Here is a 13,285-nt window from a genome sequence, read left to right as displayed (position 1 = left end):
ACCAAAGAAAAGATACATTCACCACCTCCACAAATAATAACAACATAACCAAACAATAATGTTGTATAACATAGTATACACTCACAAGTTTGAACAAACTCACCCTAAAGATTTCTCATCAATTTTACACATTTTTTTATCTGGTTTTGTTTTTCTGTATGCCTTTTTTCCATTGAATAGGTGTCATCAAATCAAATTCATAATCATTAGTCCAAATTATGACAAACTTGATGCACCTCGTTACCAACACTTCCCTCAAGAGAGAACAACAACTAAGAGAAAGTTCTTCTGCAACTTTGATTGGTATCAGTTTAACTGATTTGTGTGTGTTTTCTTTTTTTCAACAAGGAATGGTTTGAACATCATTAGTAATCTAAGTGCTTTAACCATGTTCAGGACAAAGAACACCATATGTGTCCTTGCAAATAAATGTACAACATCAAGTTCCTAGTAATATAATGCAACTGGTAATGTTCTTAATTGTCACAATATCACAATATATGAACACATACTCCAATCCAATACTCAAGAGTGTATTTTAGAATGACTTGCTTTTATTATGCATCCCCCTTTTCTTAAATAGGCACTATAGAATATATTTACATTAATATTCAATAAAGGGGGAGGGATTATAGGAGATTTCCTATTTACATGGAGTAATTGAGAATCCCTAACAACTATATATTAAAAGTATAAAATAATCTATTAAAGACAGAATAAATTATATTTATACACACTAACATCCCCCCTCAAATTGATGCTGGTAAATCAACCAGCAACAATTTGCCAACAAAAAATTGATGGCGCTGTCGAGTCATAACTTTGGTAAAGATATATGCAACTTGAATATCAGTAGAGATGTAAGGAAGATAGATGACATTTGTGGTCAAGGCCTCTCGAATATAGTGACAATCCACTTCAATATGCTTGGTACGTTCATGAAACACTAGATTTGCAGCAATCTGAATAGCACTTGTATTGTCTGCATGAAGAGGTGTAGATGTAGGTTGGGAAAACCCAAGCTGGTCCAAAAGACTATGTAACTACACAACTTCAGCACAAGCAGCTGACATTGAACGATATTCAGCCTCAGTAGAAGATTTAGAAACTCGATCTTGCTTCTTACATTTCCAAGAAATTAAGACATCACCAAGAAACATACACCAACCGGTAGTAGACCTACGAGTATCCGAACATATTGCCCAATCAACATCACTATATGCCATAAGTTGTAAAGCACAAGCAGTTGACATTAAACGATATTCAGCCTCAGTAGAAGATTTAGAAACCCGATCTTGCTTCTTACATTTCCAAGAAATTAAGGCATCACCAAGAAACATACATCAACCGGTAGTAGACCTACGAGTATCCGAACATATTGCCCAATCAACATCACTATATGCCATAAGTTGTAAAGATGAGGCTTTGGGAAAGAATAACCCACGTGTAGATGAACCTTTAAGATATCTAATAATACGATGAACCGCAGCAAAATGAAGATGACGAGGAGAAGACATAAATTGGCTAACCTGGTGAACAGCATACGAAATGTCAAGTCTAGTAGTGATGACATAAATAAGACTGCCTACCAAATGCCGATGGAAAATGGGATTAGGCAAGAGATCGCCTTCATCTTTCATGTACTTGACATTTACTTCCATAGGAGTATCAACTGATGTAGTTCCAGCTAAACCCGCCAATTTGATTAAATCTTGAATATACTTTTGTTGGTTTAAAAAGATGCCATTGGATCGATGATGAACCTCCAATCCCAAAAAATATGTGAGTTGTCCAAGATCTTTCATGCGAAATGTTGCATGGAGCTTAGTTTGCAACTTAGTAATTAACTCATGATCAGTTCTCGTAATAATGAGATCATCCACATAAACCAACAGGAGAACAATACCGGCGGTAAACTTGTGAAAGAAGACAGAATAGTCATATTGACTCTGCGTAAAGGATAACTTAAGCAGAGTAGTACGAAACTTCTCAAACCAAGCCCGAGGAGCTTGTTTAAGCCCATACAAGGAACATCGAAGTTTCCAAACATCAGAAGAGGAAGAAGGAAGCATACAGAGGGAAGTTTCATGTATATTTCTTCTTTGAGATCACCATGAAGAAAAGCATTCTTCACATCCATTTGATGCAATGGCCAAGATTGAGAAGCAGCAATAGCAAGGATAGTCCGAATTGTAGTCATCTTAGCAACAGGAGCAAATGTCTCCTCATAATCAATCTCATACTCTTGTCTATTACCAAGAGCAACTAGTCGAGCTTTATAACGATCTAATGAGCCATCAGATCGAAGTTTGATAGAGAACACCCATTTACTTCCAATAGGTTTTACCGTGGGAGGACAAGACACAATATCCCATGTGTGATTTTCTTGAAGTGCTTGTAGTTCTTCTTGCATTGCCTTTTTCCAACAGTCATGTTCCATAGCCTGGGTATAACTAGAAGGAATAGAAATAGACGACAATGTAGTGGATAAAGAAATAGGTGTAAAGAAGCCATACCAATCAAGAGGTTTTGATGATCGAGTGGACCGACGGAGAGGTAGAACATCTGTGATAGGATCAAGTGTTGACGGAGGGACATAATCAAGTGTCGGAGCAGAATCAGGAAGGGAACCAAAAGGAAGACGACGTCTTGTATACACCAAACCAGGCTTGAACCGTTCCACGGTGTGAGAAGAGTCTAAAAAATGTGGCATAAAGGAAAAAGTTGAAGATGATGGTGCAACATAGGAGGGAAAGAAAATCTGATTTTCAAAGAACACCACATTCCTAAAAACTCTAATGCGACGAAGCTACGGATCATAGCAAACATAACCTTTTTTAATAATAGCATAACCTAGAAAAGCACACTTAACAAATTGATTAGTGAGTTTTTAACGTTCATGAGGAGCAAGATGTACAAAACAAACACAACCAAAAGTACGAAGATTAAAGTAAGAAGGAGAATACCCAAACTTATAAAAAGGAGAAACATTGTGGAGAGTAGGAAAAGGTAACCGATTTATTAAATGAACAGTAGTGGAGAGAGCTTCACACCAAAAACGAAGAGGAACATAGGATTCTAGCAAAAGAGTGCGAACAACATCAAGAAGATGACGGTTCTTTCTTTCAGCAACACCATTTTGTTGTGGTGTGGAAGGACAAGAACGTTGAGATAGAATTCCCTCATTTTGAAGAAAAATTTGAAATGCGTTAGACATATATTCACCTCTAGAATCTGATCTTAAAATTTTTATGTGAGCAGAGAATTGAGTCTTAAGGAAAGAAACAAAACGTTGAAAAACAGAGAAAACTTCTGCTTTAGACTGAAGAAAATATACCCAAGTAAATCGATTGCAGTCATCTATGAACGTGACAAAATACTTATATCCTGCATGAGATACAATAGGAGAAATCCCCTAAACATTACTATGAATAATGTCAAAACAATGATTTGCCTAAGATGCATTATGAGGAAATGGTAAAGTTTTACTTTTACCAAGTTTGTAGGTAGTACAATTAAAAGAAACAGGGGAGCTTTTATTGCCCAAAGAACCAAATTTAAACAAGGTACTAAGTACATGAGAATTTGGATGGCCTAAACGATTATGCCACATTTTATTTAGTTGTCTATCATTAACACAAACTAGAGAAAAAACAGGACAATATGTGGAAGGCGAGATGCATGGCGGAAAGAGCCGTCCTACTTTAGGTCCCTTCAGAATGATCTTCCCTAACACTTGATCCTGCACAACACAACCAAAACGAGAAAATTGGACATTATAATCATGATCAACTAATTGGCCAACAGATATGAGATTTGTGGAAAGATTAGGAGACACAAAGACATTAGGCAAAGAAGAAGAAATATCACCAATAGCACTAATAGGTTAGGAGGTTCCATCAGCTATGTAAATTTGTTGATTGTCATCATAAGGTTTCACATTGGATAGGGACACAACAGAATTTGTCATATGGTTAGACGCTCCAGAATCAAGATACCAAGGTTGAGAAGAAACGGGAGTATTACCTAAAAGACCAAGGGAAAAAAAGACTGACACAATCATTTGTTGTACATTTTCTAGAGTAAGAGTGTTGGCAGGAGGTGTAGGAACAGAAGCTGGAGCAGGCAAAGCAGCAGAACTCGAAGCACCAACAAAAACATGAGAAGTAGTGCCTTATTTCTTTGCAGGGCGAATAGGACAAGCGGAGATAATATGCTCCCTTTGTTTGCAATAGTTACAAAATTTTTGTGAACAATCCTTTACAAGATGACCAAATCCCTTACAACTATAACATTGGACAGAACGCATATCTCTGGGCTTATTCTTTCCTTGGGCGGCATAGGCCACACTAACCGGAGCAGTAGAATTCATATTTTGTTCCATAACTGTGTGCGTTTTGATTCGTTGTTCTTCTCGGAGAAGCTCACTCAAGCAAGCATCCAACATAGGCATAGAGTCACGATTCATCGGATTGGATCTTGTAGCGTCAAAATCATATCGTTGCTTCATCGAAAACTGATCTCGCTTACTAGTCTCGTGCACCGTTTGAACAGCTGATAAGGCTTCACCAGAAATACCCACATAAATAATATTTGAGTATTCAACCCAAAGATTTTGAAAACTAGAATAATATTCCTCAATCGATAGACTTCCTTGTGTGAAAGTATACTTCAATTGAAACCTTCGAGCTGCATTGGCTTGATGATCAACCTTTTTCAAATAATCCCACATATCCTTAGTGGTGTTGTAAGGTCGAAGATTCAAGATAAAATGAGGCTCAACAGAGCTAAGAATTCAGGTCATGATTTGGGCATCTTTCGTTTCCCACTTCGTCAAATCTGTTTCAACCGTTGAAGCAGGAATTTTGCCATCAATAGACACCATAATTATTTGCCTTTGACAAAGAGCTTAAATTGGAACTCCCAAGCAGCATAATTTTTTCCATTAAATCGAACCAGAAAAGTGTCGACTTTATCCGAGGCCATGATGAACAAGGACACAGAGAATGGGTTTTCAAAAACAAAACAAGAGAAGACAAGGGCGTGACGAACTCAAACTAGAGCGAATCGAACAATGTGAGCGAGCAACCAGAACAAATCGAACAACGTGAGCGAGCAACCAGAACAAATCGAACAGCGTGAGCTAGTAATAGCAAGGACGAACCATGAATCAAAGCAAACAAGGCAATCACAGTGATACGAGAGTCAAAGTCGCGAACAAGAACAGATTCACGAACCACCACCGCTTGCGAATCGAAACGATCAAGAAGCGAACAAGAACCGATTCACGAACCATCACAAGTTCGAAACCAGCGATTGCGTACAGCGTGACGAAGATGGATTCCAAACAGCGTGACGAAGATGGAGGCAGCAAAATTCGATAATAGCGTATCGAAGAAGAAGATCAGGATGGCAGCGGAGCTCGGTAACAGGTCGAAGAAGAAGTTGGATGGAGAACAAGAGTGACCCACGGTTCAGAGTTGTAGCTCTGATACCATGTCACAATATCACAAATATGAACACATACTCCAATCCAATACTCAAGAGTGTATTTTAGAATGACTTGCTTTTATTCTACATCTCCCTTTTCTTAAATAGGCACTATAGAATATATTTACATTAATATTCAATAAAGGGAGAGGGATTATAAGAGATTTTCTATTTACATAGAGTAATTGAGAATCCCTAACAATTATGTATTAAAAGTATAGAATAATCTATTAAAGACAGAATAAATTATATTTATACACACTAAATTATTAACTATATTGACATCATATACCTTGTAGCTATAAAATACTTTCTACTCAAACAGAGCTAAAGCTTAGATAAAGAAATCACATTTGATTTGGTCCAAAATTTGCATTTTGCATTGTTCTTTAACACCATTAAATTAATAGAAATGTAATATTTGACCTAGCTCACGGATTAAAAGTAACATATTTTATGTGAAAAGAAAAACTTTTGACATTTGAAGTTAGACATTGAACAAAAACCAGAACAAATAAGTTAGCCAATCATCAAACCTGGGAGGAATGAAGCATCCATCCGCTTCTTGGACCAAGTTAATCTGCATTTACCATCATCATATCAGAAAATTGGAGATAGAAAGTATATGGATAAAAAAAACAAAACTCTGCTAATGAAATAATATTCAGCTGTTGAAGAGTCTAAGTGGATTTGGGGTAAGTTTGGACAAACTTCTCTATGAAGACTTCTAAAAGAGAAAAATAAGAAGAAAAAATGCAATGAGTTTCTTTTTAAGCTAATTTGGGAGGAATGAAGCATCCATCCATCTACCTTTTGACTAACTTAATCTGCATTAACCATACTGACATATAATAAATTGGAGATAATTTATGCTTGTAGTCAACTATAATGGCTAGATTTTGTGGTTTGGTTCTCTCAAGATCAAAACCTCTCAATTAAAATTAAGTAAGAAGAGAGTGGTGATGCTAGCATTGAAGTGTCTGTTCAGAACTGGTCAAAGTGCTAGCGCACAACCAACCCACAAAGGCTAGCTTTTTTGGTATGGTTCTCTCAAGGTTTTTATCATACACCTTTCAATCATAGTAAAACTTACACTGTACCACCTCCAGCAGGGCCAATAGCATTGAATAGAGACATGCCTGTCATAGCAATTCCATTAGCTGCACCTCTTTGGTGTTGTTCCTGTTTTCCAAATCAACATGTTATACCATAAGAAACTACTCTCCACAATTTTATAGAATCAGAGGACAAAGAGCTATCCAAAGACTTACCACTGCTCGGTTTTCTAGAAGGATCAAACCGGTTGTGATGGTGACCTTAAGCCGACAAAAAGAGTACAAACAGTCAAATTTGTAGCATACAGAAACTTTTCTGAATCATGTAAACTGATATCCTGGGGTCTGGCATATTCAGTCCTCAAAATCACTAATAAATGATTACAGAGGTACTTACAGACAGAATATTCCTTAGGATTGAAAAAATACTTAGCACTATGTATAGTGCTAAGCCATGACAACAATGCTATGAAGGGGTAGCTTTGCAGAAGAGGTATGGTTAATATCTGCATATGGAAGCAAAGTAACAGTACATATTTCAAATTACAAAAATGGAAATGTTGAAATGAGATAATTGCCAGAATCAGATGAAAACTCACAGAAGAGATCCGGGCAACAGAAATAGGTCCAGTAGCTTTTTCCACATAAGGATATATGGCAATTTGGTAAATGATAAGTGAAAGACCTGAACATTTGAGAAGTCAGTGAATAACATCTGTTGTGCAAATATACAGATCAACACTATGCAAAAATTTTCACATCTTTGTGTCTGTCAAAACCAAAGTACATCTTTTATATGAAGTATACTTATTTGAAGTCGAGAACGAATTTGGATTTTCTACCAGGTTTTTGGGTTTTTCCTGTGTTGTTCTTCTGCTTTCTCTTCAAAATATAATGACGACCACTTATTTTGAAGTTTTTAAATATCTTAAAAATATTTTTAAAATATTAACGTAGTATATTTTTAATGTTGGACAACGCCAAAAAATTCAGTAGAGAATCCGAACTTGTTGGGAAACCAAGTCAACAAAATTCAGTAAGACCAGTAGAAAAGAAAAAACACTTCCAAAATTTGAGTCCATCACTAATAAGAATGTATTGTTTGCTCCAGAGATGTACCTGATATTGAAAGAACATTACCAACATCATCAGTTGTAAAGTTTAAAGCCCCAAGCCTTTGAGGACTAACAGCCCATAAGGAGAAAACCTAAAGAAAGCAGGAAGAATGAATGTTTCAGTTAGAAACACACAAAAAAAAGCAGAAAATATCCAAACAAGATATATAAGGAGACATGCATAGAAATTTTCTAAACTCATTAAGTATCATACCTCTAGATAAGCAACTTCAAAAAGTGAGAAAATGCAATATGGAATGATAGATGACATTAATGGCCAATTAAGGAATAGGTTTTCGTTCTTTTGGATACTTTCATTCCCACCACCACTGCTTCCATTTTCTAAAGCTTTGGCATCATCTATGGATTCATCACTACCATTGTGGTTGTGAAGTGTTTCCTGCAGGTATTTTAACAACTATATTGTTTCTGTAGACGAACTAAAAGGGTATGAACAGCAAAGAAAAAGTGCAGATAAGCTGAGAAAAACATACAAGAAGGACTTTTCATGATAAAATGTCATCATTAGAATGTTAAAATAACATCTAGAATACATAATAGAGGATAAAAAAAATCTTTACTGAATGAAAATATATGATAGATTGTAAGATACATACCGGAATCCAGATGCAGCCAATAGCTACTACAAATGCAAATGCTGATATTACAAAGCTGGGTAAGAAGTATGGAAACCTGCACAATAATTCATGTTTGGGAAAATGAAAATCAGCACATCATTAAATAATAAATGGGTAGAAAACAAAGGAGAGATGAAAATTGAATCCAAAATACTACTTGTCCCAAAAGGAATCCTTTGGAAATATATGAGGGTACTTTTCTACTGGCTGCAATGAAAATTTTTCCGAAGTATTAGAAAATGGCATATGAATTATTTCAAGCATCTCTGTTCCTCAATAGAATACAGAATTTGAGGTGTCAAAATAACTGTTACAATAACTAAACCTCGAGATGAAAAAGAACATAAATAGTACCCGAGACAAATAGCCTCCCAATGCTGGGCCAATAACTAAACCTACGCCCCAAGCTGCACTTACCTAAACCCAAATCATAAATTCAAATAGCTAGTGTGCAAAATCAGTTCTAAGAACTATGTAGAATAGCTGGTGAAGCTTACTGTTGAGAGTCCAAGAGCTTGGTGTTCTTCACGAAGAAGTTCAGTGGTATAGGCCTGTTGAACAAGTTAAATGTGCACAAATTCAAATACGATCCAAGTTCTTGTGGATGAAACATGAAATTGGTAACTGTTTGGAGTTAAAAATATGATACCTTCACTGGTCCAAGCAAACGATTTAAACTTCCCAGAAGAAACCTCACGATAACAGCCATCCAAAAGCTTGTGCTAAGGGCAAATAGTGTGTTCAAAATGACGCTGAAATCAAGTAAGTAAGCATTGATGATTATTGGAAACTTCAAAGCAAAATATAAAGAAAGCATGCAATTGATATAATTATAGCAGGTTTTCGACCAATGCGATCAGCTATAGTTCCCCAAAATAAAGACGTGAAACATCTTCCAAGCATGTATACAGAACCTGCAACATTTTGTATCACGCACACATCACAAATAAATAGCTTACATGAATTGAAGACTTCAAAAAAATGAAATGCTAGAAGTAATCTTACCCACATAACCAGCATAAAAACTAATATCAGCTTCTGTTTTCGCAATATTAAAATCCCTTACCTGAAAATAAATTTTAAATCATTGAGGTCATGTGCACCAGCATAAAGTTAATCATCAATCAATTTTATTTCTTGAGTAACTCCTAACAAATAACAAACAGGAGGAAGAACAATAACGGATTAAAAATTGACCTTGGTGCATTTAACAGTTGCATTTACAGTCTTTAACAGTAAAATTATTGTTGAGAGGGAACAAAAATGTAGGGTACTTGCATACCGAAGAAAATCTTCTAATTAATTAATAAGTCAGAATTGCTTCTAAATTATGTAATGTTCTTGAGAGTTAAACTCATTCTATTTCTGTCTAAATTAATAACATCTATTCAACATAGCTGAAATGCACCTCTTTTCAACAACCGAGAAACACAACTAAGAATAGTTGTTGGAACAAAGATTAAAAAGAAAAGTTATGTAACCAATTATTTATATTATATATAAAAATGCTGAAACAATGACTTATTACTGAATTTCTTTTTTTAGTTGCAATAATAAATACATAAGAACTTAAATTTAACTTCAAGCACTAATAAACAGATAAATATGTATTCAGACAACTTCCAACAATGTCGCAAAATCATAGTTTACATCGAGTGAAAATGTTACGGTAAACCTTCAAACTCACCATGAAATAAAGGAATGGAAAGAGAGATGATAGTGGCAATGCTGTACAGAACAGAAGAAAGTGACATCAGCAACTGATTCAGGATGACAAAAAAAGACAACATTAAAACACTGATTTTCATCCAAAACACTAAAATCAAAAGTCCCATGAATGGTATGATATTTATATTGAAACTCAAAATTACTTATGATGGTAAGGAATTCCCTTAAAAAATTCTAGGTTTAATTAGTCGGATGATACCCACTTTCGTTTAGATGTGTTAGTTTCATACCCACTTTTAAAAATGTGTCAATCTAGTCCCATTTTTTGAAAAAAATGTCTTAATTACGTCCTTTTCAAACAAAAATTACTAAAGCCGTTAACTTAATTCATGACTTTTACCACTAAATTTTAATATAAATATCAATACTTAATCTTGTAAGTCATTTTAAATATCAATACTGTTAACGGTGTTAATAATTTTTTTGCTGAAAATGACATAATTGAGGCATCTTTTCAAAAGTTGAGATCCAATTGACACCTTTTAACAAGCGAGTACCAAACTGACACATCTAAATAAAATGGGTACCATCCAACTAATTAAACCAAAATTCTACTACAAATGCGTCAAATACACAGGCAGAAAACAACAACTGATAAATCCTCAAAACTCAAACAACTAAAAAGTCACTAAAAGATTTTTACCAGACAATTCAAGTCTCAGTAATAATTGAAGAAGTTGAATATCTTCAATTAAGCCATCTTCACAATAATTGTAATTTTTTAATTGAAAAAAAATATTGTATTACGCTTACGTGTCATTATTATGTAGTTTTACTGCTAAAAACTTAATTTTTTACTGGTTGTTAACTTGTGCTCAGTTACCAGTACAATTTTTCATCCTATAAAATAAGAAAAATTAATAGTTGAACACATTTTACACTCTTTTAACACGTTATGTTTCACTGTTCCATTACAAAAGAACATGTGAAATGAATGCACGTACACCTGTACATAAAATATATCTGAGCATTCAAGAGAAAGATCAACCACTCACCCTAGGAGTTGTTGACCTTTTTCCAGTTTTTCTTCAAGAAATGAAAAAGGATGAACTGAAGTTTTTAGGATGTGTATGAGTTGCGTTTGAAGATTTGAGAGATAAAAGTTCTAACAAGAAAACTGTTTGATTTGAATCAATAATAAGAATAAAAGACAATAACTTGAAAAAGAAAAACCTTTTATGCAAACTACATTAATTTCTTTGATGTACAGAACCTAAGAAACAGAAACGGAATAACAGAAAGAAAACTAGTTTCTCTGTGCTCCCTTTTTCCTACACATTTTACATGCATGCATCATTCAAACCCAGAAAACATCATCGTAAAAGATGAGTCAAAGACACTTTCTTTTGAAGCACATGAGGAAACAAACATACACACGACCAAACGAGAACACTCTTGGACTTTGTCGTAGGTTTGGCAGTGCAAGAATGAACATCACAACTCACAAGTCCTTCTTTATCCTCTAAAAATAACTAGGAATTGTAATGGAGATAAAAAATTAAAACTTCAATATTTAATTTTTTTTAATTTTAAAATAAATAGATACAATTTAGTGACTCGAATGTAGTTGTGACGGCCACCCAGCTCCCTCACAAATCACTTTCATTTTTTCTTTTCTACCATCTCTCACTCATATTCTTTGTTTTCTCTTCCTCTCCATATTTTATCACTTTCAAAATCTTATCGTAGCTTATTCGAGAAGTTAGTCCACATTTCTATCCGATCATAAAGGGATTAATCGAAAATAAGTAGTTTTCACTTAGACAAAAATAACATTACAACTCAGTTCAATTTTTTTTTCAACCGAGCATATCTTTGGTCAAGCTAAAAAAATTTGAATTAAGTGACCAAGGTTGAATTGGTATGAGTAATAGATGATACTTTAGCAAATTGTGTTTAAAGCAATCATTTAAATTATTTTTTTAGTAGTCTTGTATCGACTAAAAATAAGACAATTTCATAATATATATATATATATATTTATATAAATGAGATACAAATCTCTTTTATATGTTCGTTTTGTGGGACTGAGTTAGACTTTAAGACCTATTTCTATCACTTTTGAAGTAATAGTATTATTGAAATGTTTTTGAAATATATTTGAAAACTTGCTTGATTTTATAGTTAAAGCTGATTTTTTTTAATATTTTCCTCAAGCAGAAGATTTTTGTAAAAGAGAAAATAGAACAGAAACCAGACCTTACTTTATGATAATCTATTTTGCTCAAATAAAAAATAGATTAAAAATAACCTTGTTTTCAATCTTATTTTTTCTTAAGTGGTAATATTTTCACTCAAACAAAAATAACAATGCAACTTAACTTAGGTTCTATTCCATTTTTATTTAAGTGAGCATATTCACTCAAGCTAAAATAGCATGAGTTAAGGGATAAGGTTGAATTGATATGAGTAAAAGATGACGCTTAAACAAACCGTTATTTAGATTGTCATTTAAATTGTTTAGAAGCAGTATAAAATGTTTTTGACAATATATCTTTGAAAACTTCTTCTTTGATTTTATTATTGAGGTTGATTTATCTAATATTTTTGCTAAGTGGAGGATTTCTATTCAAACAAAAATAGATCCAAGACTAACACTTTACTCTATGATCTATTTTTGCTGACCGAAAATAGAGATGAAAATAAATTTTCTTTTTTGTCTTATTTTCACTCAGACGAAAATAGTAATACAACTCAATCCAGTTTCTATCTAATTTTTGTTTAAGCAAGAATATTTTTGCTTAAGCTAATCTGTATTGAAATTTGTAAAATAATGGTTAAATCTTTTCTTTAATTTAATTATGTTAAATTTTTTATATATCAAACGCGTTTTTATATGGTATTAAAGCAGAAACGTATCAAATGGTATAACAACTTAAATGTTAGCATGAAATATATTTTCTGCATAAAAAATTAAATTAATATAATTGAGTTAAAAAAATTATATCCATTTATTTTTAGAGTTTAAAGACTAAAATATATCAAAGTTTTTAAATGGACAAATTTCAATTTCGTGTCAAAATTTTAATTTCGTGTCAAAATTCAGAAACTAAAAATATATTTAATTATTTAATTTAAACCTAATCCTCTTCTTCTTCGGTGGGCATTGCACCTGCGGAAGTCTTCCTATTCCAGAACACATTTTCGGAATCTTTAATCTATGGGCAACACTATTTTTTCTCTGTTGGAAGTTCTATATTGACTAGGAATAAAGTGATTTCATGATATATAATTGGATGCAAACATTAGTTTACAAGCC

The 13,285-nt window shown here is 33.7% G+C and overlaps 1 pseudogene; it reads right to left on the bottom strand.

The window, feature by feature from the left end:
• Positions 1 to 238: 238 nt before the first annotated feature.
• On the bottom strand, positions 239 to 10,036 carry LOC114168662 (annotated as a pseudogene).
• Between the last annotated feature and the right edge of the window lie 3,249 nt (positions 10,037 to 13,285).

The sequence above is a fragment of the Vigna unguiculata genome, chromosome 11, assembly GCF_004118075.2.
Source record: "Vigna unguiculata cultivar IT97K-499-35 chromosome 11, ASM411807v1, whole genome shotgun sequence".
NCBI classification, from domain to species: Eukaryota; Viridiplantae; Streptophyta; class Magnoliopsida; order Fabales; family Fabaceae; genus Vigna; species Vigna unguiculata.
This window is presented reverse-complemented; position numbering and strand designations above follow the sequence as displayed.